Source organism: Thalassophryne amazonica, chromosome 15, assembly GCF_902500255.1.
Source record: "Thalassophryne amazonica chromosome 15, fThaAma1.1, whole genome shotgun sequence".
In the NCBI taxonomy this organism is placed as follows: domain Eukaryota; kingdom Metazoa; phylum Chordata; class Actinopteri; order Batrachoidiformes; family Batrachoididae; genus Thalassophryne; species Thalassophryne amazonica.
The window spans coordinates 7,473,483-7,499,929 of record NC_047117.1 but is presented as its reverse complement, the minus strand read 5'-3'; positions in this window follow the sequence as shown (position 1 = coordinate 7,499,929).

Sequence of the window (26,447 nt, the reverse complement as noted above, 5' to 3'; positions counted from 1 at the left end):
CTTTAGGTTTTTTGATGCTTTCAAAAGCGATCGTGTTAAAAATCAATTTCAGCTCTTTAGTAACTGCAAATGTCCCATAGACAACACCGGAATTTATTGGTTATCGATTATCTGTAACTTCCGATACATTTTTGGGTGGTTTATGGGTTTATCTTTATCAAAGATAACTTTTCAGTTATCTTATTATTTGTTATCAAAGTTAATTTTTTGGTTATTTGTGCCCACCACTGGACATTGCTAACCACTATATAATATATAATATATGTGCTTTTGGCAGGAATCATTTATCCTGCTTTATCACACGTACAGTCACTTAGGGAATGACCCTCTTGTGTCTGATGATGGGTGGACATTCATGCTGGGTTATACGGTCGAACATACAGTAACATACAACATACAGCTGTAAAACGGATATGTTCGACCGTATAACAGCATGAACGTCTGCACATAATCAGACACATCAGGGTTATTCCCATTCTAATCCAGTTCCATCCTTTGCATCTCAAAAGTTCGGCGTCTCGACAATACTGTGCATGCGCAGTTGCGTGCGGAGGGCAGGAATGACATTCAACAGTAATCACATCACATCAGAACACGAGTCAGGACAGGGATTAATACATCTTTTGCCACCGTTGTTGCAAAAATTACATGTATATAAGATATTATACAGTCTGCACTCTCAGACGATTAACCAATCAGATTCATGGAAAAAATGTAATTGGATTAGAATTTCAAATTTACAATATTTAAAAATGACTTACGGGGGGGGGGGGGGGGGGGGAAAGCATTTCAGTGTTTCTCAGAAAAAGCTACAACAGTTTAAAAGGAATTTACTCCAACAAAAAAATTCAGTATTGCATTGCCGTTTCAGTGCATCCCAAGCAAAAAAATCTGCCTTTGCAATACATGCATGTTTTTCACCTGGTGCTGCACACCGATGCTAAGGAATCAAAGCTATGACAGCTGGAACTAAAAGGGTGAACAACAGGAGAAGACGTGACAATAATGACACGGTGTCGTTTTCCTCATGCTTTCCTTCATAGCAGAAGAATTTAGAGCCTTTCTAGCGTGTAATGTCCACACCAGTGTGAGGCGAGAAGGGAGGGTAGATGGAGAGCAGAAGGGGAAGATGAAGGAGATGCCACACAAAAGCGAGACTGTGATGAAAGTCGAGAAAGAGCAGAGCCGTGAAAGATTTGTGGCTGCAATGAGGTGTGGAACTGGAGGAGAGAACGCTTTGGAGGAGCTCAACCAGACAGAGAACAGACGCCGGTGACACGCACAGAGAGGTAGAGAGGATAAAGGGATGAGAAGCAAAAAAAAGAAACGAGACGCGACAGGGATTGACAAAGAGAAGCAGCTGGAAAGTGTTGCAAAGTTACATAACCAGACCTAAATCCGATCCGAACAGGAGATTTTGGAAAATGCAGTAAATTGGGGATATTAACGGTGTGTTCATACCTACCACTGGGAGGAAGATTAAACATGTTTCAGGCTCATGCTGTTGAGATCAGAACTTTTTTTTTTCCTGAACACAGAACATTAGAAAATTAAACAACTGCCTCTTAAAAATCCCACATAGTGACAAGATTGTTATGAGACTGAAATACACCCGGAATAACTCAAAGCAGAATCTTATTCTTTAGAAGAATACGTGATTTCCATGTAGTGCCGAGATATATCAAATCCCAACAACTAATGCATACAGTGCAATCACACAAGATTAAAAAAATCAAGAATCCAAATCCTTTTTAATACAATCATATTAGCTTTGAAGAGTTTGCTCATTCAGTTTTATTGGGGATTGGATAAATATGTCAATATCATTTATTTACTGTCTGCATGTTGACTAAGGCATTAACTGATACACTACGGGCACTGATGGTATTTTCCCATTTCAAATTCAATTAAATGGGAAAGAGTTTCCAAGGATTGGACTGGTAGTGCACATTTATTCATTCATTCATTTCCTGTACTCGCTTACTCCAGTTAAGGGTCATGAGGAGCTCGAGCCTATCCCAGCAGTCACAGGGCGTGAGGCAGGGTACACGCTTGACAGGACACCAGTCTGTTGCAGGGCCACATATATACAAACAAATACATTCACTCCCACACGCACACCAACAGACAATTTAGAGTTTCCAATTCACCTAACATGCATGTCTTTGTAAGGGGGGAGGAAGCCGAAACACCCAGAGGAAACCAGCAAACATGGGAAGAACATGCAAACTCCACGCTGAAAGGCCCAGGTGGGAAGTGAATCCAGGACCTTCTTATTGTGAGGCAAAAGTGTTAACCACTAAGCTACCATGCCACCCACTGAACATAATTTAGAAATATACTTTATGGCATTAATAAATGATGACTATACACTTTACAATAATGCCTCATACTCATCCCGATGTCAGGGTGCTGCCATACAAGGCGCGCACTACACACCGGGAGCAATAGGGGATTAAAGACCTTGCCCAAGGGCCCTTAGTGATTTTCCAGTCAGGTGGAGATTTGAACCCAGGATCTTCTGGTCTCAAGCCCAACACCTTAACCACTACACCATGACCTCCCCATGATAAGTGATGTATACAAACATTATTATAGTAACTTTCCAACAAGAAATCAAGAAATGCAGCTCAGCATGCTTAATATCAAGTTGAAGAAAAAAATAAATATAGAATGTGTTAAAAAAAAATAATTTAGATTGAATAAACATTACAGATAAGTTTGTTACAATGCCTCCAGTTCAACAAAAGAATACAAACACAACTATAAGAAAGGCAATAAGGCAATCAGTTAAAAGCATAAAAGTCTAATTTAATATGAAGTATTGCACTAAAATCAATAAGTTGTTGTTTGGTTGCTGAATTCAATCTATGAGCTTGTATTTCTATAATTTTTGCACCATTAATTTATTTATTTGGCAAATTGCGTGCAAAGTTGCAAAAAGCTGGATCGCTTTCTGTTGGAAGAAGTACAAGACTGAGGTGATGAAGCATAAAGTAGAAGAGAACCTAAACCGAAGGATAAACTGTGATTACTGAAAGCAGTGACAACACTCACTCACTCACGTTCAACCGCTTACTCCAATTAAGGGTCACATGGGCTGGAGTCTATCCCAGCAGTCATAGGGCATGAAGCAGGGTACATCCTGGACAGGACGTGAGTCTGTTGCAGTCACACAGTCACACCCGCTCGCACATTTATGGACAATATAAAGTTTTCAATCCACCTCACCTGCATGTCTTTGGATGTGGGAGGAAGCCAGAGCACCTGAAGTGAACCAACAGAAACATGGAGGAAGCTTGCATACTCCACACAGAAAGGCCACATCACTGAAAAAATGATATTTGGATCAACTTAAAAAAAATTGATGTAATTTGTTACAGCTATTGTTTGTAGTTTTTCACAATGTATACGATGTCTATTAGAAAAGTATCCGACTTTATTATTTTTTTCAAAAACCATATGGATTTGAATCACATGTGATTGCGTCAGCCAAGCTTGAACCTTCGTGCGCATGCGTGAGTTTTTTCACTCCTGTCAGTTGCATCATTCACCTGTGAGCAGGCTTTGAGTGAGGAGTGGTCCACCCCTCTCGTCGTTTTTTTCATTGTTTAGGAATGGCTCAGAGACTGCCGCTTTGCTTGATCAAAATTTTTTCAGAAATTGTGAGGGACATCAAAGTGGACACCATTCGAGAAATTCAAATGGTTTTTGGTGAAAATTTTATGTGCTTCAAAGAGATTACGGAGTGTTACTGTCGCTTTAAGGACGGCCCAGAGCAACTGGTGGTGCGCCGCGCTCCGAAGCTGCCATCGACAGGCTGAGCGACCATTTCATTTCTAAACGGATGGCTGTATGGATCTGTGACCATCATGTGCAATTTCTATGGTTATCACAAGAGCTGGACATCAACGATTTTCTGGCAGATTTCACTTTTAACAAGAGATTTTGTCATGGAAAGCTGAGCGGAGGCTTCGCGCGTCACGATGGATTTGCTACTGGAGCGAGACAAAACCACCTCCGTTTTGGTCTCACAGGACAGCTTTGAGATGGCGTTCAGACAGCTGTCGGTGGTTTTTCCATCGAGTGATTATCTGAGAAATTGTGGATGTGCCTGGACATGCCAGAACATGTCCTGTGAGGCTTCATCACGGCGTTGCTTTGCGCCATGCGGCACCGCCGCGACGCACGGAATTCCTCCGCACGTCTGTCTCAGTGTGCCGAAAAAATGCTGATGTCCACGTCTTTTCACAATTCCTGTGTTAGCCAGATGACATCCCGGATAAAACACAGCGTCCAGTTTGGAAATGAACGGCACATTCCACTGTTACAGGAGTTTTTGTCATGGAAAGAGGAGCGGAGGTTTCGCACGTCGCGGCGGTGTCGCATGGCGCAAAGCAACGCCGTGATGAAGCCTCACAGTACATGTCTGGCATTCTGGCAATTTTCCATTAGACCAATGTAAATAAGTACTTTGAATGAAATGCACTGATGTTTCACTTTTTTCAGTGCAGGTGGGAATCGATCCCATGATCTTTTTGCTGTGAGGCAACAGTGCTAAAGACTAAGCCACATTGTTGCCCCCCAATGACAACACTTTGAAATCTATTGTAATTGACACTGGCAGACAGCAGAGCTGTGAAGTTGGAGCTTCTCAGTTAAGTAACCTTTCAGAAAAGTGGTAAAAATTGCATTAGAGTAGTATGGTGCAAATGTATGTACAAAGTTTCCAGAATCTCTTTGAAACATTTGTATCTTTGCAATGTTCTAAATCAAATGAATGTTGTTTTGGTTGCTGTTGTAGTTATTTTAAATAAAGTAAAAGTAATAAGGGAACACTGGACATTTTGCTTCTGATTTTAGCTGAGATATGAATAGTTTTCTGTGTTTATTGGCATTGTGTCAAAGCAACATTTGCCTTGTGTTCAGATAGCTTTGAAGATTGGCTGCTGATCTATTTATTAATTGCAGAGAGACAGTGAGTGAGCTCTGGCTGTTTTGATCATGAAGCACTTCATCAGTATATAACTGCTTATCATCAGCATACTGTTAAAGTTTATACATTTTCTATGTGTAATGAATGTGAGTTATTATTTTTATATTCTTGTAACTTACAGGGTTTGCATGTAGTATTCTAGTCATCTCTCAGCCTGTTACTACTGTACATTTCTGCATTTCCTTTTGCTTAATTGTGGTTTGTTAGCTTGCAATTTATTTCATTTTGAGGTGATGTATTTCCACACAAAAAGTCAATTTCACATTCTTATCATCTGAATGTGTTTACCTTTTGTAATTAAACACAATGCTACACGGAGCATGTGTTGTCAGGTGGGTAAGGGGCATTGCTTGAGAAATGTGACACTAATGTAGTCAGCAAAATGAGAAATGACACAATAAAATGCAAGGATGGAGGGAGCGTGAGGGCTGGAAGTAGAGAAGGAGAAAACAAGTCTGCAAATAATGAAGCCAATGCATCACTAACCAGAGCAGAATGCAGTGTTATTGATTAGTCTATTACAATATCAATCAGGCCTACTGCTAATTTCCTAATGACATTTTTACCATTGGCTCATGAAATACAGAGATGGCTGTTACCTTACTCTCAGTGGAGAACCTCCTGTCAGTCAAAGCTAACATACTAATGTCATAACAGGTGGATGTGGGGAGAAGGGTCCAGGGGAGATTAGTCTTGTTAGGGGTTGGGAAAAACATAAAGACCTAAAGTTTTAATGCTCCAGGCTAGACCTGGAGCATTAAAGGCGCAAGAAGGTTGTGAGATCATTTCCCATCTGGGTCTTTCTGTATGGAGTTTGCATGTTCTCCCTGTGTTTGGGTGGGTTCCCTCCAGAAGCTCCAGCTTCCTACTTCCAAAGACATGCAGGTGACTCGAAATTGACCATAGGTGGATGCAAATGTGTTTGTCTGTTTATATGTTGACCTGCAACAGACTGGCATCCCGTCCAGTGTGTACCCCACCTCACACCCAGTTGGGATAAGATCCAGCCTCCCCATGACCCTTGACTGGAGTCTGCGATGATAGAAAATTAATGAGCCGATGCGGCACAATGGAAGATTTTGAACATCAAATACTCTGTGATGGAACCCAAACATGTTGATATCTGATCCAGGAGACATGCATGCTTCAAATGCATACGATTTCTTTTCACACTGGCTTAATTTTGTGTAAAGTTGTGCTGCTTGATGCTGCCTTAAGCCCAGTGGTGTTAAAGGTTTTATAGTCCCAGGGGTGGTGGACAAGTGGTTTAGTGTGCTTGTTTCCCATGCAGAAGGTTCCCATGCAGAAGGTTCCCGGTTCAAACCACACACTTGTCTCTATATAGAGTTGCGTCAGGACGGGCATCTGTTGTGCCAAATCAACATGCAGATCCCCCTCAGATGTGCTGAGGTGATGCGATGTGAAAACAAGGGAGCAGCTGAAGGGACTTGTTATTATTCTCCAATAGTAAGTCCTTTCGGCTGCTCCCATGTTTGCCCTCGGGGTTGCCACAGCAAATCTCGGGTGGATCTGCATGTCGAATTGGAAACAGGTTTTACGCCGGATGCCCTTCCTGATGCAACTCCACATTACATGGAGAAATGTCGCAGGGGTGGGATATTATTATTCTCCAATAACTTGGAAAATTACCGTCCTCCACCTTGAACACGATGCAGCTGTGAAGGTATGAATAAATTAATACAGATGGAAAAGATAAAAATTCATCACACATTTCAATTCATATTCCAGTTCATAAAACTCCTCTGTGTTTTGCAAGTGCACCCAGAAACACCCACATAGTCCTCATCCAACATGTTCTTCACTGGTCAACAGTGCTGCACTAAAGTTAAATCTTGAATGCACTGCATGCATCCAAAAAATATACATATATCTCATTCTTTCAGGTTTGATCAATTCTGACAGTGTTTTGAAACAATTCTTGATCTAATTTGGTTTTAAAAACAGACTTTCTAGATTGTTTAAGGCTTCTCAAAGCATTTGATTTTAGTTGATCAGACTACTAGCTGGGACATCCTGAGAATGTGTGGGATCCCTGAGAAGCTGCAGGACATCATAGCCAGTTTATACACAGATACTGTGAGTGCTGTGTCGAGTGGAGGCAGAGACTTAGGGAATAATCCTGTTGTGTCTGATGATTTGCGGACGTTAATGCTGGATTTTACGGTCACAAAAGGAGTTTTACCAGCTCTGCTAACTCGTCTCCGGTAAAACTCCTTTTGTGACAGTCATCCAGCATTAACGTCTGCAACTCATCAGACACAAAGGCGTTATTCCCATTCTAATTCAGTTCAATCGTTTGCATGGTTTATTTTTCTGTAAGTAATTCGGTCGGTGAAGCTTACCGTAGCAACAGCATCGTCTCTCCACCAGTTTCTATCGCTCTCAGCTGACAGTTCCATTTTTGACATCTGTGTAGCGACACGGTCAGGGCGCGAAGTAATACATCAAATGTAAACCGGCTGACTATTTTGCCATCGTCAACGTTATATTTTATGGTCGGAAATGTCACACGATTAACCAATCAGATTTGCAGAACAAATGTAATTGGTTTAGAATGTTAGATTAGAAGGTTTACTGATCTTGAATTTGGAGACAATGTTGTGGTGTTTGTGGGATCAATGTATCAGAGTATCCTCTGACTGGAGCACTTGAGAAGCTGAGTAAAGCATCAGTGTCCTGGATCCCCTGGATTTGAGATTGTCCTGGATCCAAGACCAAGTATCAGGCTCTTATTGACTTCCTGGACTCAGCCAGCATAAGTATAAATGTATGTGGTGAAAGAATTGAACTTGTAGAGACCAAAAAATTTATCTCGGCTACATATCTTTGAGTCATCAACTCTTGAGATTGAGAGTCGCTTGGGAGGAGCTCATGGAGTCATGAACTCACTGGACAGAGGTGTTTGGTGATGCTGATATCTTTGCAGGTGAACAAGGGTCCAAGTCGTTAGGGTCCCAGTGTTGCCTGTCTTGCTGTATGGTTGTAAGATTTGGATGCTAACCAGTGATCTAAGGTGACAACTGGATGTCTTTGGTATTATGTGTCTTCAGATGATCCTTGGGTTCTGCTGGAATGACTTTGTATCAAACGAGCGGTTATTAAGAGATATGAGGAGGATCACTTGCATTGTGAGGGAGTATCAGCTGTGATATTTCGAACCTGTGGCACGTTACTGTGTGCGTGATCGAGCTTGCAGGTACCTGAGTGTTGATGACCCAGCAGCTGGAGAAGACCAAAGGAACGTCTAAATTACACCTGGTTGCAACAGATAGATGGTTATTATAGAGATGTGGGAATGGACTGGTTGTGTGCCTGATTGGTTGCCATCCAGGAACCCAAGGCGGCTCTGTGGTTTTGTGGATGTGGCAAAGCACAGCACCAGTACATACTCCCAGATTTGACTTGACTTCACTTATGTTTGTGATATGTAATGTCCCTGCACAAGGCAACAAACTCTCAAATGATCATTTCTTGATCCACAAATTCAGTTTAAATTCCGTGAAAATGCCTTCTATTACATTACTTTAAAGAAGTGTATTGTCAAAGCTTTCTACATGTGCTGCACATTAGGGTCAAGACAGTTTGGACTACGAGGGTAGGCTGAAAAGTTCTAAGGCTGACTATGATGCAGTTGTCGAATTGAACAAATTCAGAGTTATTTTTCTACATAGTCTCCCTGTAACTCCACACACTTCTTCCAGCGGTGCTTGAATGCTTCAATTCCCTTGGCATAGACGTTTTCTTCTTGAGAGTCAAAATAGTCCTCAACGGCAGCCATCACCTCATCAATGCTCCGATAGTGCTTCCCAGCCAAGTTTTTTTTCAGGTTTGGGAACAGATGAAAGTCAGAGGGTGCCAAGTCAGGGGAGTATGGTGGGTGATCTACCAGTTCGAATCCACACTCGTGGATAGTGGCCATGGCCGCTATTGACTTGTGAGCTGGGGCATTGTCTTGATGGAACAGCACCCCTTTCGTCAGCTTTCCTGGTCGCTTCTTTTTGATAGCCTCGCGTAACTGTCTCAGTAGGTTAGAATAGTACTGTCCATTTATTGTTTGTCCCTTTTAAAGATAGTCCACAAACACAATGCCCTTGGCATCCCAGAAAACTGAAACCATGACCTTCCCCGCAGACGAAACGACCTTGGCCTTCTTTGGAGGTGGTGACCGTGGGTGTTTCCACTGCATTGATTGTTTTTTGTCTCTGGTTCAAAGTGGTGAACCCAACACTCATCCTGGGTAAGAAAACGTTCCATGTAATTGGCTGGATCCTCTTCAAATTGCGCCAAGTTTGCCTTGGACATGACTAGCCTGGTGCGTTTCTGATCAGGCGTCAGAAGACGTGGCACCCACCGAGCTGACACCTTTGACATTCCAAGTTCTTCATGCAGAATGTGTTCAATTCTCTCACGGGATATTCCCACAGCATCTGCTAACTGATTAATCGTTGATTGTCTGTCGTCCATCACCATTTCATGAACAAGGTCAATGTTTTTCTGGGTTGTGGCTGTTGCAGGCCACCCAGACCTTGGGTCGTCTTCAAGGCTCTCTCTGCCCCTCTTAAATTCAGCTGCCCACTTCTGCACTGTAGATATGGAGGGAGCTTCATCCCCTAATGTAGCAACCATATCCGCATGAATGTCCTTGGGCTTTAACCCCTTCTTATGCAGGTACTTAATCACACCGTGATGCCAGATTTTGTCCATTTTTGCCATTTCCCTCTACCATGAACTTTCAAACTTGGCTATGAACCACAAACTACCTCACAACCTGGAAGAAAATAACACAGTTAGTCATCAGAAGAGTTGAACTTAATGCATGCCAAGTTTTATTGAAATAGCATTTCTCCTTCTTGGTGAGCCTTAGAACTTTTCAGCCTACCCTCGTACTTGAATTTGGAATGATTTTCCTACAAGTTTAATTCTTTTCCATTTGTTTAAAATTGCTCTGTTTCACCCTTATACAATATTCACATTGATTTGTTTGAGACACAATATTTTCCTTGGTTTCTTTGAGTTAGCGGGTAAACTCATTGAGGGTTTCTTATGGAAGTTCATGAAAATTTTGGTTGTCGTCAGACAAAGAACCAATGAACTGGAGATCTTCTAGATGCAGATCTTGGAGTAATTGAAGTCTATCTTTAAGCATCATTTGTTGTACTCACCTTGCCCAAAAAATAAATAAATAAAATAAAATAAGTAAAAAGTGCTGGACACCTTAAAACTCCATGGTTGCTATCCAAATATCTTCGGTCTTTGGTTGCCATCCAAATATGGATCCAGAGCTGAGAGACTGTTGGCTTTTGACAGACGTACGCTGCTCACACGTTCTACAGAGACGTTGCGATTTCACCTGTGTATGTTTGATGATGTGTTGGCTGGCTCCAAAACAGTATGACTTTAGAACAGGATCACCAGCTTTCACAACACAAGATGAAAAGTTCGGGACTTACCCAGAGTAGAAACCACAAAAACACAGGGGTAGAGGCAGCATGGCTTCAAATGGTGTACTTCCAGATACAGGCTGGTTAATGTTTGTTCTTGGATTAATATTGTTCAGTTGACACAGTTATGCTTTCTATTAAACTAATTAAAGAGACCAAGGCATTTACCCCAAAAATATATGTCAGTGACATGACCAACAATTTAAAATAATTGTTACATGTTTCAGTTATGTGTTTAGAATGTGACTCAAATGCACTTTATTCACTGCAACAGCATGTTTAAAGGGGATAGAGAATCAAAATCATCTTTTTCATGTTTTTGGTGTTAGTTCAGAGTCTCCCCGCTGTGGGGTAAACACACGAAGTGCCAGCAAGTTTCAGAACCTCTGTTTCAAGTATTTCTCCTTTTTTTGAATTGCCCCTAGAAAACAGGCCAATCTGTTTTTGAGAGAAAACTTACGTCACTTTTTCACCAATAGCCCCCCCACACACACCCACACCCTTTCACACACACCCCTTCGAAATTAATTATTTATAAGGTTGTGCCCACCCATTCGGAACACTCGAAGAGAAGCAATGGCGAGCTACAGCTGTGCTTTCCCAGGCTGTTTTAGCGGACTACGATTTTCCCACGGAAAGCAATGTACGCGATCACTGGCTTTTATTCATTTTTAACCGCATCCTCAGTACATACAACCGCTGACTATTTCTTTGCTCTGCGCATTTCACGGAGGACTGTTTCACAAACCTTGCACAATTTCGAGCTGGCTTCAGTCGGCATTTAATACTCAGTAGAGGGTCAGTTCCGACTCTGCGACAAAATCAACCCCAGCAATCAGTACAGCCTGTAAGTATCACATTTTCTTTTGTTTTAAATTTGTGTTGCACCATATTCCTGTTGTAAGAATTGCACGTTAGAATGGCACGTTAGCTCTGGTTTGTTCCTCTAAAGGGAATGAACTAACCCCTTAGCAGCTAGGGATGTGTATCGAGAACCAGTTCCTTTTGGGTATCGTTAAGAAATGACTCGATCCACCGACATCAATAAGCTTTGTGCTTAACGATTATGTTATCGGTCCTTCAGAGTGGCCGTTGTTTTGGGGGGTGTTTGTCAGGAAAATGATCATTTCTGTATTGATTACAGACCCTGCAGCGGGTCCGTAAACAACTTTTCTGCAGCGCAGCTTTGCTTTAAACCTTGAACCAATCGAAGCAGTGCTTCGCAGATTGAAGCAATGCTTCGATTATTCTTTCTTTCTTTTGCTTAATTTTCTCCTGCTAAAACCCTAAAGAGCATACGTCTGTGAGTATTATTTACCTTTTCTATGTTAAACCGACTTGTTATGTTCTTCTGAAACAGTTGATAGATGTATTTTATAACTTAAAAACGGGAGCGATGCTAACGCGTTAGCATGTCTATGGCATTTTCAATGTTAAAAGTTAGCATTGCAGCTGTCATCACATTCGGGTGCATTTGTTTTCAAATTGTAATATTTCTTAAATTTATTTTTGTTTATATATTAATAATCTAATGATTATTATATACAATTTTAGAGAAAGAGGCAAAAAGAAAAAACCTGAATAGAAACACAACAGAAAATATAAAATAAATAAATAATGCTTTCTTTTCAGTGAGAGCAAGGGCAGCCAATCAAACAACGGCAACCGATCAGCGCCACCTACTTGCATTTCATAATGAGGTTGCCAAATAAGCTCCGAAATGATGCCATTAAAGGCAAACGAGGCATTCTAAACCCAGCATAGTAACATAGCTGTTTCAGAGAGCCTTTTAGGAAGGTTCTGAGCCATTACAGACCCAACCAATTTTTTTTGGGCTACGTATCACATCACAGAACAAGGATTAATGCCCCATTCAACCTCTCTCTATCACCTTTAAGAGTTGGAAACAATAATCTTTATTGTGTGGGCACTATTTTAATGTGATAGTCATTTTGTTCTAATTGACTTTATAATATTAGCGACTAACAAATAAAACAAATATGATGTTGTATTGTTTGACTGCACAGCCCGCTGTGATGCACTGATGCACTGTTAATTTCTGCAGCTCTCAATGCTGATAAGAAAACAAACGTGCACAAGCAAAATCTATGTTGGCTAAGAGAGGCCGCAACACTTCCAAGTTAAGACAACTGTAGTGAATACAGAAAACACAAATACAAAAGACGCACAGTCAAACAGGCATGCATGATACCGCAGCAACGGTTTGTGCACGCTCATGTTCATGCACACGAACACAGTGCGAGCACATGGAAAGTTACGTGCACAGCAGCGGAGGGAAAAATTAATAAAACACCACAAATAATAATACTTAATTCCTGTTATAAAGAGCGGATTTAGCCTCGGCCTAGAAGTACACCAAGAAGTAATGAAATGACATGGATTACTGTTCTCTACTGTTCACCCTGGACAGGACATCAGACTATCGCAGAACCCCTTCAAATATTTTGGGCTATACCCATTAACAAATTTACTCCAGATATTGAAGTGACATAACCAGAATGTCACAGAAGGTACAAATCCTTAAACTAGGGTTCCAGTGCAGCTTTAGGCCACACTGTCTTCTCTTTCTCTCTTGTCCCTGTCATGCTCAAACACCTTGTTAACTATTTATCTCACTGTGAAATGTGTATCCAGTCACCCTCTGCTGCTCAACAAGCAAACACCATTTTGTACTTGTACCTGGAAAGAGAAATACAGCACATCAGGTTATATAGTAATATATTACTGCATTTGCAGATACTGCAAATGCAGTAAAATTAGCTTGCAATATCCTTTGTAAATACTGTATTGTTAGACCTATTCAGCATTTTATACAACCCCTGGCAATAATTATGGAATCACCGGCCTCAGAGGATGTTCATTCAGTTGTTTAATTTTGTAGAAAAAAAGCAGATCACAGACATGACACAAAACTAAAGTCATTTCAAATGGCAACTTTCTGGCTTTAAGAAACACTATAAAGAATCAGGAAAAAAAATTGTGGCAGTCAGTAACGGTTACTTTTTTAGACCAAACAGAGGGAAAAAATATGGATTCACTCAATTCTGAGGAATAAATTATGGAATCACCCTGTAAGTTTTCATCCCCAAAACTAACACCTGCATCAAATCAGATCTGCTCCTTAGTCTGCATATAAAAAGGAGTGATCACACCTTGGAGAGCTGTTGCACCAAGTGGACTGACATGAATCATGGCTCCAACACGAGAGATGTCAATTGAAACAAAGGAGAGGATTATCAAACTCTTAAAAGAGGGTAAATCATCACACAATGTTGCAAAAGATGTTGGTTGTTCACAGTCAGCTGTGTCTAAACTCTGGACCAAATACAAACCACATGGGAAGGTTGTTAAAGGCAAACATACTAGTAGACCAAGGAAGACATCAAAGCGTCAAGACAGAAAACTGAAAGCAATATGTCTCAAAAATCGAAAATGCACAACAAAACAAATGAGGAACGAATGGGAGGAAAATGGAGTCAATGTCTGTGACCGAACTGCATGTCAGGTAAAGGCACTGGGGAGATGGCTGTCATTACATCATCAATAAATGCACAAGTTTATGTTGATATTTTGGACACTTTTCTTATCTAATCAATTGAAAGGATGTTTGGGGATGATGAAATCATTTTTCAAGATACTAATGCATCTTGCCATAGAGCAAAACCTGTGAAAACATTACTTGCAAAAAGACACATAGGGTCAATGTCATGGCCTGCAAATAGTCCGGATCTTAATCCAATTGAAAATCTTTGGTGGAAGTTGAAGAAAATGGTCCATGACAAGGCTCCAACCTGCAAAGCTGATCTGGCAACAGCAATCAGAGAAAGTTGGAGCCAGATTGATGAAGAGTACTGTTTGTCACTCATTAAGTCCATGCCTCAGAGACTGCAAGCTGTTATAAAAGCCAGAGGTGGTGCAACAAAATACTAGTGATGTGTTGGAGCGTTCTTTTGTTTTTCATGATTCCATAATTTTTTCCTCAGAATTGAGTGATTCCATATTTTTTTCCTCTGCTTGGTCTAAAAAAGTAACCGTTACTGACTGCCACAATTTTTTTTCCTGATTTCTTATAGTGTTTCTTAAAGCCAGAAAGTTGCCATTTGAAATGACTTTAGTTTTGTGTCATGTCTGTCATCTGCTTTTTTTTCTACAAAATTAAACAACTGAATGAACATCCTCCGAGGCTGGTGATTCCATAATTTTTTACCAGGGGTTGTATTTGAAGGTGAGGCACCAGCCTTGGTCTGGAAAGTGCCCAGTGTTGGACTAATGTCAAGCTACAGATTCAGGCCTCATGGCCAATATAAGACTTACTGTCTTTTGTTTGTGTGTGTGTGTGGGGGGGGGGGGGGGGTGCACACTTCAAACAGGACTGTAGGGGATTGAACATTCTCGAAAAAAAGAGGTCTCTGAGGAACATCTTACAAATCTGTTAGAGAATAAACTCTTCACAACTTTGCAGTCACCATATACCAGAGAGACTGCACTCACTAACTCTGCAATAGTCTGCAGAGTCTTCCAACAAAAGCATCATCAGTCTCCTTAGCTGCACTGCCAGTATTGGCATAAAATATTCAGCGGTGCACCTTCAAACACTGAAGCCATTGTCCAGAAACTCATAGCATTGAGCCATTTTCTTCTTGGTTACCAGATCCATGGGAATCCTCATAGTCAATGATACTGATTACCCACGACCAAGGGACTGTTACCTCTGGGACAACTGCCAATCACCATGCAAAGCTGTAAGTACAAAGTCTCCCTCACCAAGACAACACTCATTGCAGATGGTGAATAAATTGAGACAACAGATAAGACACCTAGAGAGTGAAGTCTAAGACTCACGATAGGCTCATTGATGGGGATAACATTTGACACTCTTGGATCAACCTTGTCTGCTCCAGATAGTCAATGATCGTGTACAAGTCCCACTCATTCAAGTACTTTGGGCTATACCCCTAAATCAATTGACGCCAGACAGTGAAATTACATAAAAAGGAATTTTATTGGGAATATGTCACAACAGAAGGTACAGATTCTCAAATATTACAAATAAGCATCCTGTTGTTACTCTGCCATCTCTTTCTCTCTTTTTATTCTCACACTCAGACACCTTGTTAACTATTTATCTCACTGGGAAATATACATCCCTTCATCTTCTGCTGTTCAACATGCAATTCAATAAAGCAAGCACCTTTGTCTAATCATAACGGGAAAGAGACATACAGCACATCGGGATATATTGTTTGTGCTGTAAAATATTGTAGACATAGACACAATATTAGCTTGCAATATGTGTTGTGTGGGCCGCTGAAGAGGAGGTACTGCTGGCCCACCACCACCAGATGGCGCCCTGCTTGGAGTGCGGGCTTCAAGCACGAGAGGGCGCCGGAGCCACTGGGAGTGACAGCTGTCACTCATCCTCAGCACCAGCTGTCACTCATTCATCTCATCACCATCACCATAAAGGCCGGACTGCAACTCCACCTCCTCGCCGAGAAATCAGCTACCATTCAGGTAATTCTCTGCTAAACCTTAAAATTCGAGTATTAGTCTGATCTCTTTTTGCAGCCGTTTTCCTGGGACGGATACCCTGTCTGCGGAGTTGGCGTTTGGTGTGGACTGCGACGGCTTCGCCTCACACCCCACCCAGATAAGTGGTTATCTCAGGAGCTGCACAAGTGTGTGATTGGAGGTGGAGGTTCTCCCTCCTAACTAAACACTGACTGTGGGATTACTGAGTGTGCGAACTCACACTCATCAGGACTGTCTCTATTTTCTGCCAGCAGTACCGGGTCTGACTGCTGAAGACAGCGGCCACCTGGGGCGCAGGGCTTGCCGGCTCCGGTGTTCTTCAGCTCCGTTGGTGGTGGAAGCTGTGTGGGGATCCGGCTCTTCTCTCGCCAGGCGTCTTCTATCGTCGAGCCTGCCCACACGTCACCTGGTGTATGATTGACAGTCCACCATATTGTTATTGTCTGTACGTCGTTGTGCGATTCACAACATTAAATTGTTACTTTTGGCTTATCCATTGTCCGTTCATTAACGCCCCCTGTTGTGGGTCCGTGTCACGACACTTTCACAACAATATGTCCTTCATAAATATGGTAAATATTGCTTGACCTATTGAGCAACACATATATGAAGGTCATGGTTTTCTATCAGGTTTGAGACGACTAATTTTAAATTGCTTCTTCAATGATCTGTTTGATTTTGTTGAAAGACTTTAAACCAGTGCAAATGGCAACAAAGACCTGAGTCTAAAAAATGTTCATTAACTTATTTGTTTTTAAAGTTCAAGTAAAAGTAATCTCTTAACAGCTACTTACACATTTGTTAGAGAATGATCTCTGCGCCATTGTACTCTGTGTTTAGGGCACATTGTACCACAGAGACTGTACTAAAGTGGAGTAAAGTCCAATTCAGTGTTGCTGTGATTGAATGCAAGTACAGGTTTTAATATAGATTATCACTGCGTTTTGTTGTTCTGGTCAAGTACTTTCATGGCTAAGGTCTTGCCTCTAAGGTAAGAATCACAACATGTTCTTTATAACAACATTTGAATTTTCCATGGTTATGGAGTGGCTCAAGGAATGTATGGAATATGGAGTGCCTCGAGGTTCTGTTCTAGGTCCACTGTTTTCTCTTTATATCTCCTGGTCAGATTGCTTGCAGTCATGGGACTGACTTTCGTTATTCTGCTGAAGACCTACAGACGTACATGTCTGTTCATGCTGGTAATGTCTCCCATATTGCAAAACCAGAGACTTGTCTGGTTGTAGTGAAGACTAGATGCCTTAATTTTGCACATTTGAACTCAAAGAACACAAAGATGATTAATGGTAGTCCTGCTAGTCATAGACATATTTACGATCAGTTAACATCATTTCTTGGTGACTGTCATAGTTGTAGTCATATAGGTCATATAAGTCATATTTGAAGAGCTGTTCTTCTTAATGATGTGCTACACTTCTTGCAGCTGTGTAGACTTCTGGAAGTTGGGCTGGGCAATCTAAGAGAATCAGACTTGTATGAAGTTAAAAACAACTTCTGAATAATACATTAAAATTCCAAAGAAAGGTCAGTTCACAATAAAATAAAATTAATTTCTACACTCAACAAAAATATAAACGCAACACTTTTGGTTTTGCTCCCATTTTGTATGAGATGAACTCAAAGATCTAAAACTTTTTCCACATAGACAATATCACCATTTCCCTCAAATATTGTTCACAAACCAGTCTAAATCTGTGATAGTGAGCACTTCTCCTTTGCTGAGATAATCCATCCCACCTCACAGGTGTGCCATATCAAGATGCTGATTAGACATCATGATTAGTGCACAGGTGTGCCTTAGACTGCCCACAATAAAAGGCCACTCTGAAAGGTGCAGTTTTATCACACAGCACAATGCCACAGATGTCGCAAGATTTGAGGGAGCGTGCAATTGGCATGCAAATGTCAACCAGAGCTGTTGCTCGTGTATTGAATGTTCATTTCTCTACCATAAGCCGTCTCCAAAGGTGTTTCAGAGAATTTGGCAGTACATCCAACCAGCCTCACAACCGCAGACCACGTGTAACCACACCAGCCCAGGACCTCCACATCCAGCAAGTTCACCTCCAAGATCGTCTGAGACCAGCCACTCGGACAGCTGCTGAAACAATCGGTTTGCATAACCAAAGAATTTCTGCACAAACTGTCAGAAACCGTCTCAGGGAAGCTCATCTGCATGCTCGTCGTCCTCATCGGGGTCTCGACCTGACTCCAGTTCGTCGTCGTAACCGACTTGAGTGGGCAAATGCTCACATTTGCTGGTGTTTGGCACGTTGGAGAGGTGTTCTCTTCATGGATGAATCCCAGTTCACACTGTTCAGGGCAGATGGCAGACAGCGTGTGTGGCGTCGTGTGGGTGAGCGGTTTTCTGATGTCAGTGTTGTGGATCAAGTGGCCCATGGTGGCGGTGGGGTTATGGTATGGGCAGGCATCTGTTATGGACGAAGAACACAGGTGCATTTTATTGATGGCATTTTGAATGCACAGAGATACCGTGACGAGATCCTGAGGCCCATTGTTGTGCCATACATCCAAGAACATCACCTCATGTTGCAGCAGGATAATGCACGGCCCCATGTTGCAAGGATCTGTACACAATTCTTGGAAGCTGAAAATGTCCCAGTTCTTGCATGGCCGGCATACTCACCGGACATGTCACCCATTGAGCATGTTTGGGATGCTCTGGACCGGCGTATACGACAGCGTGTACCAGTTCCTGCCAATATCCAGCAACTTCGCACAGCCATTGAAGAGGAGTGGACCAACATTCCACAGGCCACAATTGACAACCTGATCAACTCTATGCGAAGGAGATGTGTTGCACTGCATGAGGCAAATGGTGGTCACACCAGATACTGACTGGTACCCCCCCCCCCCCCCCCAATAAAACAAAACTGCACCTTTCAGAGTGGCCTTTTATTGTGGACAGTCTAAGGCACACCTGTGCACTAATCATGGTGTCTAATCAGCATCTTGATATGGCACACCTGTGAGGTGGGATGGATTATCTCAGCAAAGGAGAAGTGCTCACTATCACAGATTTAGACTGGTTTGTGAACAATATTTGAGGGAAATGGTGATATTGTGTATGTTTAAAAAGTTTTAGATCTTTGAATTCATCACATACAAAATGGGAGCAAAACCAAAAGTGTTGCATTTATATTTTTGTTGCGTGTATTTATTGCTACATTATTGCTTTGCTGTAAAAATAACATTTTGGCAATGCATTCACTTTGATATTTCCTTTCAACTGCACAACAAAACATCTCTACATGACTTTTTCTCTTTTGCGTCAATGTTGTATGCTGTAATTGCCTTGCACATTTCCTTTCACCAATGGTTTTCCATCCCTTTCCTCATTTCTTTATTGTTCCATCTGTCTTTTTTAGTCTCAGCTGCTGTTATGAACGCACTTCATTAGCCAGGAGTCCTGTCACATACATTTACACTTCAAACAGCATAGAGGAAGAAGGCGAGGGACATAGAGGAACATGAAATTCAAACAAAAGGATGAAAATTAGATTACACAGAAGAGATGGGAAGGAGGATGTATTGGAAAGGTGAAAGAATGATTTTGGCAAATAACAGGAGTTTAATTAAGTATTATTAGTTTAATAACAGATAAATAATGTTTCTAAACTAATTGGGTAATTAGGGACATTTGTGTTGGATTTTCATGTTCTCTATTTATTGGTATTCCATGAGTTCTGTGGTTCCCTACCATATTCCAAAAACAGGAAAAAATGTGTCAGTTATTGATGCTAATGCTACCTTTACATATTAGCAGTGGGAAAACACAAGTCATTAATGTTTTATTACAGGATAGCGACTCAGCACAATGTACGTGGTGTTCACCTTCCACTCATGAAATGATTTGCATTTATCATATTGTTCTGAATATAAGACAGATTTTTTTTCCTGGGAAATGGTCATCAGCAAAGTCATCAAATGACTGTCAAGCAGCCAATAAATACAGGCTAACAAAGTGTAATATTACATTATGGTGAACCCACAAAGCAAGGATGATAGTCAGAAAAAGTTACCAGGGTCCTGAAAGTGTTACTGTTTCTGTATGTGGTTGAAATGAGAAATGGTGGACTGTCCATAAAATGTGTTTGTCTTGCCATCATTTTCAAACAGCAGCATTTTCTTTATTTGAATACAAGAAATGGTCCTGAGAAAGTACTTTAAAAACATGTCTTGGAAAAAATGGGTCAGGGCCAGCTTATATTCAGAACAATGCAGTAATTAATGCAAGAAGAAGACTAATGAATCTTACCCTACTGACCATTGATGGAAAACGTTCAGTAAATTGTGCCATGCTGTTAGTGGCTGCTGTTACGCCTTAAAGATAGCTAATTTTCCATAGTGACTAGCTTTCTACCATTAATATTTATAGACTTATGGATGTGAGAGTAAATGGTTATGTGCTGGACTTGTGATGGAAGCTGTTGCTGGGCCAATGTATGGTAGAATAGTCTTCAGGTTTCATACAATCCTTTACCAGATAAGCTGAAGACACTGGATGGACATTAAAAAGCTTAAGGAGACTGAGGTTCTATTTGTTAATCAAGGGCCATAAGTCTGGTAAAATAGGCCCAACTTGAACAATATGATAATATGCAAATTACCAACCTATAGCAAGAACTTACAAAGTTTCACAAAAGTCCTAATAAAAATGTGTGAGGAGTTGATTTCAGAATGCAGGCACCCACTCATGAAATTGACAGTCTACATTTGTTGCTCAAGGGCCATGACTCTGATAAAATGGGCCCAACTTGAATGATATGAAAATATGGGTATTACCAACCTATAGCAAGGACTTGTACCAAGTTTCACAAAATCCCTTCTAAACTTGTGAGAGGAGTTGATTTCAGAATGCAGGCACCCACTCATGAAATTGACAGTCTACATTTGTTAATCAAGGGCCATTACTCGGGTAAAATGGGCCCAACTTGAATGATATGAAAATATGGGTATTACCAACCTATAACAAGGACTTGTATTAAGTTTCACGAAATTCCTCCTAAAAGTGTGAGAGGAGTTGATTTAAAAGCTTTGCCTATTAGATCTCCAGTTCAACAAATCCATTGTAGATTTCTTTCATATTATATTCTAAATGGTGAGCTCATCAAGAACACACTACTTGATATTTTTTATTGCAGGGTCATAAACCATTAGATTGCCTTGATAGCTTTAGGAAATTATCTGTTGAATTTCAGTGTAATAGCACCACTGATTGTTTAGATATCTCTTATTCCACAATAATTTTGTAAAACCTTTATCTCCTGAGTTTACTCTTGTCAACTTACTTACTCACTTAAATTAAGAAAGGTTATACCATTTTTGAGACTGGTGGACGGACAGGCAGACAGAAATCATCACGATATAACCCCCTTCGGGCTGGTGGCCAGCGGGGGATAAAAATGGTAAATTGGACATGCGTTTCTACACCGATTTTGAAGCAGATGCTCAAAGTGCTTCATGATGCCTCACATTCGCTCTTTCATGCACCCACCTATGTCAGCATGTTGCCATGCAAGGCATTTAGCTGTACACCCGGAGCAGCTTGGGTATTAAGAAACGCAGTGATTTTCTGGTCTGATGGGGATTTGATTTGAAGATCCTGTGGTCTGATCACCAGAGATTAAACCTTTAGACCATCACCTCTCTTAACATCAAACCCCCTGTTTCTTTGTTTGATATCATAAACTGGTTATAAACTGAATATCTTTCTCAGACCGTTAGCTAATACATTTGAATATATCTCTTTGGTCTCCAAAAAATTATGGGAATTTGTCACTAAAAAGTCACGATTGCAAGAGAGCTGAATGACAACTTAGACTCCATGAAATATGACAATGCTGGAGGGAAATGAATGGAGCAGAAAAGACTGCACAGTATTCAGTTGTGCAGAATGAGTGAATACAACACATAATGGGCAAAAGGGTGGAATAACACATGTATCAAAAATATGAACCATTAATTAAAACCCAAACCAAAAGATTTTGGTTTGGGAAAATGTGCCAATGACATACTTTAGCACATCCAACACCTCATGGAACTGCTTTGAATACCAACTGATGACCACCCAGGTAGACCAGTAGTTCATCTTTAGTTCTCAATAGTTAGCATCAAGAATGATACATATGTGAGCATCCAATTGGCCATGTTCAGTTACTGAAATCCTCAGCCCTGAGACATGTGCATGCTGGATCATGCCTCACATGGGCTGATGCTCCTTCACCATGCACGTCGTACCATGATTAATCGTTGGGAAGAGCCAGACACCCAATCATTCTTTTAACTCGCTGGTCACACAGAATAAGTCTTACAACCACAAAGACTACAATATCCACTCTTCTCCAAAGGTATCAGCAGCAACATGCTACACTTCTGTCCAAGGACTTTATGTCTCTGAGGTCTTCTCAGTCATCTCCCAACCTCATAGTCTGGAGACATGCGTGCCACTGATACACTTAATGGATTTCTTTGAAACTTTATCGTGCTGTGGTCCTTGGATTGTGGAAAAGTACATTAAACCTGATTCCTATTAAATCAAATCTGTTCCAGAATGTTTCCAGTTATTTATTCCTTTTAATATTCCTTTCTTAGAAATTCCAAACTTGTACAATTTTGAATTCTGTGCTGCAACTCTTCAATGTGGCTCCAGTATGGTACACAGTCACATTTTGTGTCTGTATACACATCATGAGCAGGCTATAAAGTACGAGTATAAAGGTTTGATAATTACATTTGGTGCACTGTAGGAGATTATGACATAGTACAGCAGTGGAAACCATTTGAGCTGAACCCCAACTTATATCTATCTATCTATCTATCTATCTATCTATCTATCTATCTATCTATCTATCTATCTATCTATCTATCTATCTATCTATCTATCTATCTATCTATCTATCTATCTATCTATCTATCTATATATATATATATATATATATATATATATATATATATATATATATAACTGGAACCACTTACATCATGCCTCAGAACACCTCACCTCCAAGATCCCACTTCAACCCAAACATATTAGCAAGACTCATAATATAGCAATGGGGGTTTAGTAGGTTTTTTGATTAATGCCAAGACTCAGTGGCTCCGCTGGCAGCTGATATAACTTAATGACTTCAAAGCTCACACATATGCAGACTTATCAGGAAGAAAAAGTCCCTGCTTATCAACCCTTTTTTGCAAAGACACTTTTCGTTAATCTCTATTATTGTTTGATTTGTATTGAAGAGGGAGTTTGCAAATTACCTTTGCTGACTGCAACAACAGTGATGACCTGGGTTTGGCGCTGTCTGGAACAGAGGCTGGCTCAGAGGGGCCCTGGGCCCAGCTGAAATCTGACTTATATTTTGTAAAATCACTGTGTGATTCCCATTCCGGGGTCCCAGAATGAATGGCTCCCCCAAAAGTTGGTCCGCCCTGCCTTCACTGCATGTGCCATTTCTGAGCATCAGCAGCGATTCACCGATTTTTACCTCATTTCTGCTTAAAACTGCCTTGTTTCTTCTTAAAACTGACTTTAGAATGATTTAAGAGATTTTACTTTGTCATCTGATGGTTAATAATCACATTATTCCCTTTGATCGTTTTGGGTGTAGAGAGTCAGACTCACAGAGTCAGGCTCACATGTGCTGCTGTGGTGCTCTGATCGGTCCCCATCTTTTATGATGAAATAATGCTGAATTTATCTGGAACTGATGTGCAAAAGCTTCAGATGTCTGTCTCTGAGATAAATGATGACTGGAGTGCAGTTTTAAGCAGTAACGAGGTGATAATCGGTGAATTACTGCTGATGCTCTGAAGTGACACAGGCACAGTAAGGGGTGGGGATGGGGGGGTCAGTTTTTAGTGGGGACTGTTCGGTTGGCAACACTGGAACAGGAGTCAGCAGTAATGCACCATTAAACTGGGTGCCAACTATAGCAAAACGAGAAGAATAAAATAAATAGTATTTTCTGTTTATTTGAAGAGTTGAATGTATTGCCTTTTTCTGTGCACAACAGTTTGAACAAATATGACAATAGTTTTTATTTTCTAAGCTTGTTTAAAAGTACATATAATACTTGAACATGGAGCAATCTAAAAAATATATTCAATGACGTGTCGTTCCTCAGATCTGAGATTGTAGATAATGGCAAAGGAATGCCTGGTGAAATGTTGACACCTTATTTAACATGTATTAATGTTGGACACATAATGGGCCCTTCTTTGAAAATTTTGGCCCCCTAAAGGCCCATGATTTGGAAAATTCCTCGATCCACCACTGGTCTTGAAATAGATCAGATACTGCATGTCATGGAGTCAGCTTAGGACTAATAGCTTGTCCATGTTTTGAAATGTGACCATCTCAGTTAATAACCAGGCACTGGGCTTTAAAGTAATCTAGCCTGCTGTCATTCCCAATGAGCCAATTAGCAAAGCTCCTCATGTCACTGGAGGCACACAGACGGTATTTTCTGTGACAAGCGGGGAATTGCCTTTTCAACACAGGACAGAAATGTTTGCAAATGTCACTAAAAAAATAATCTAAATCTTCACCATAGCCATATCGTGATTAGCATTTTGGGTGACAATTTACTGAACAATGTTTAATCAACTTCCAGTTAATTTCCGTGGCATTACTGTGCAGTAAGAAAAAAAATGCACGTCAGGAATTAAATTCATTATAGGTGAACTTTTAATACAAGAATTTCTTTTTTTATGTCCACCAAAAGACAACTTGATACTGTTGACTATCAAGTCGCCAGAAGTAAATCCAATCCAAGTAATCAATAAGTATGAATGGCTCTAAATTCAGATCATTTGCAGTCTGTTGTAAGACACTTCTAAATGGTACAATTACTAAATTTGCTGACTTATTAGCAAGCAAACTACCTATTATTTTGCTGATTCTAACATAGAAACATAGATCCAGGTCCTACACAGGAATGTTGTGCTGCTGTTCCAAGATTTCTGTGGAATTATATCAAGTCCCAACTTGTTTTAACTTGTCTAGGATTCCATATGTAAGATTGAGTATGCTACTCATTTAATAAATGTACATATCAACATTTAGCAGTCAAATTTATCGTTCCAGATGCCGAGTATTGAATATGCGTCAGATCTGAGGCTGCATGCTGAAATGCGATCAGCAGTGTAATTGTGTGTGATTTCCTGTATGTACCCCAACACCACAATAACCACAGTGAAATCCACAACAGCAGTGATAGACTACTAACAAATTTCAGATATAAAAGTCCTGTTGGATTCTCCCTTGTTTTCACTCAGGGTCACCACAGCAGATCCAAGATGGATGTTGAAAGGGTGATTTGGCATGTTTTACACTGGATGCCCTTCCTGACTCAACTCCACATTGCATGGAGAAATGTGCCAGGGATGGGGTTTGAACCAGGAACCTTCCACACTGAAGCCAAGTGCACTAACCACTTGGCCACCCTGATAAGATATTTTACATATAAAATCTGAAGCACAACCAGTGCCAAATAGTTTTTTGCTAATTCGATCAAAGTGTGTTTTTTGTTTTTTGTTTTTGTTTTATTGGTGTTATTGGATAAATTAAACAAGTCACACGAATCAGTGTGTGTTCCATCTGGTTTTGCTTAATTGACAGTGATCAGCCCGCACTCTGTCATTGCTGCCTGGTACATGTTTTAAATACATATTTATGCTCTCCTTTTTTCTATTCATTCATTTTCTGACATTTATCCAGATCTGAATTCTGGTGGCATTAGACCAAGAAGCTCATGCCAAACTTCCCTTTCTTTGGCCAAGTCCTCTAACTCTTCCCAGTGGACCCAAAGGCATTCCCAAGCCAGCTGGGAAGTATAATCCATACAGCATGTCCTCCCCAGGGCCTCCTCCAGGATGGATTTGCTTGCAAGACCTCTCTAGGGAGACAACTGTGAGGATCCTCACCAGACACCCGAACCACCACAACTGTCTCCTTTTGAAGTGAAGAAGCACCGGCTCTACTCCTAGTCCCTCCTGGATAGTTGAGCTTCTCACCTTGTCCCAGAGTGTAAGGTCAGATACTTGATGGAGGAATCTCATTTCCACCCTTTGTACCCATGACCTTATTCTTTTTCATTACCCAAATTTCATGACCATAGGTGAGGATAGGATTGTAAACCGATTGGCAAATTGAGAGTCTTGCTTTTTGTCTCAGTTTCTTATTCATCACGGTCCCATCTTATCTTAGGGACCTCGTAGTACCATATCACCCCAATAGAGCGCTTCGCTCTCAGACTGCAGGCTTACTTGTAGTTCTTAGAGTTTGTAAGAGTAGAATGGGAGGCAGAGCCTTCAGCTTTCAGGCTCCTCTCCTGTGGAACCAGCTCCCAATTCGGATCAGGGAGACAGACACCCTCTCTACTTTTAAGATT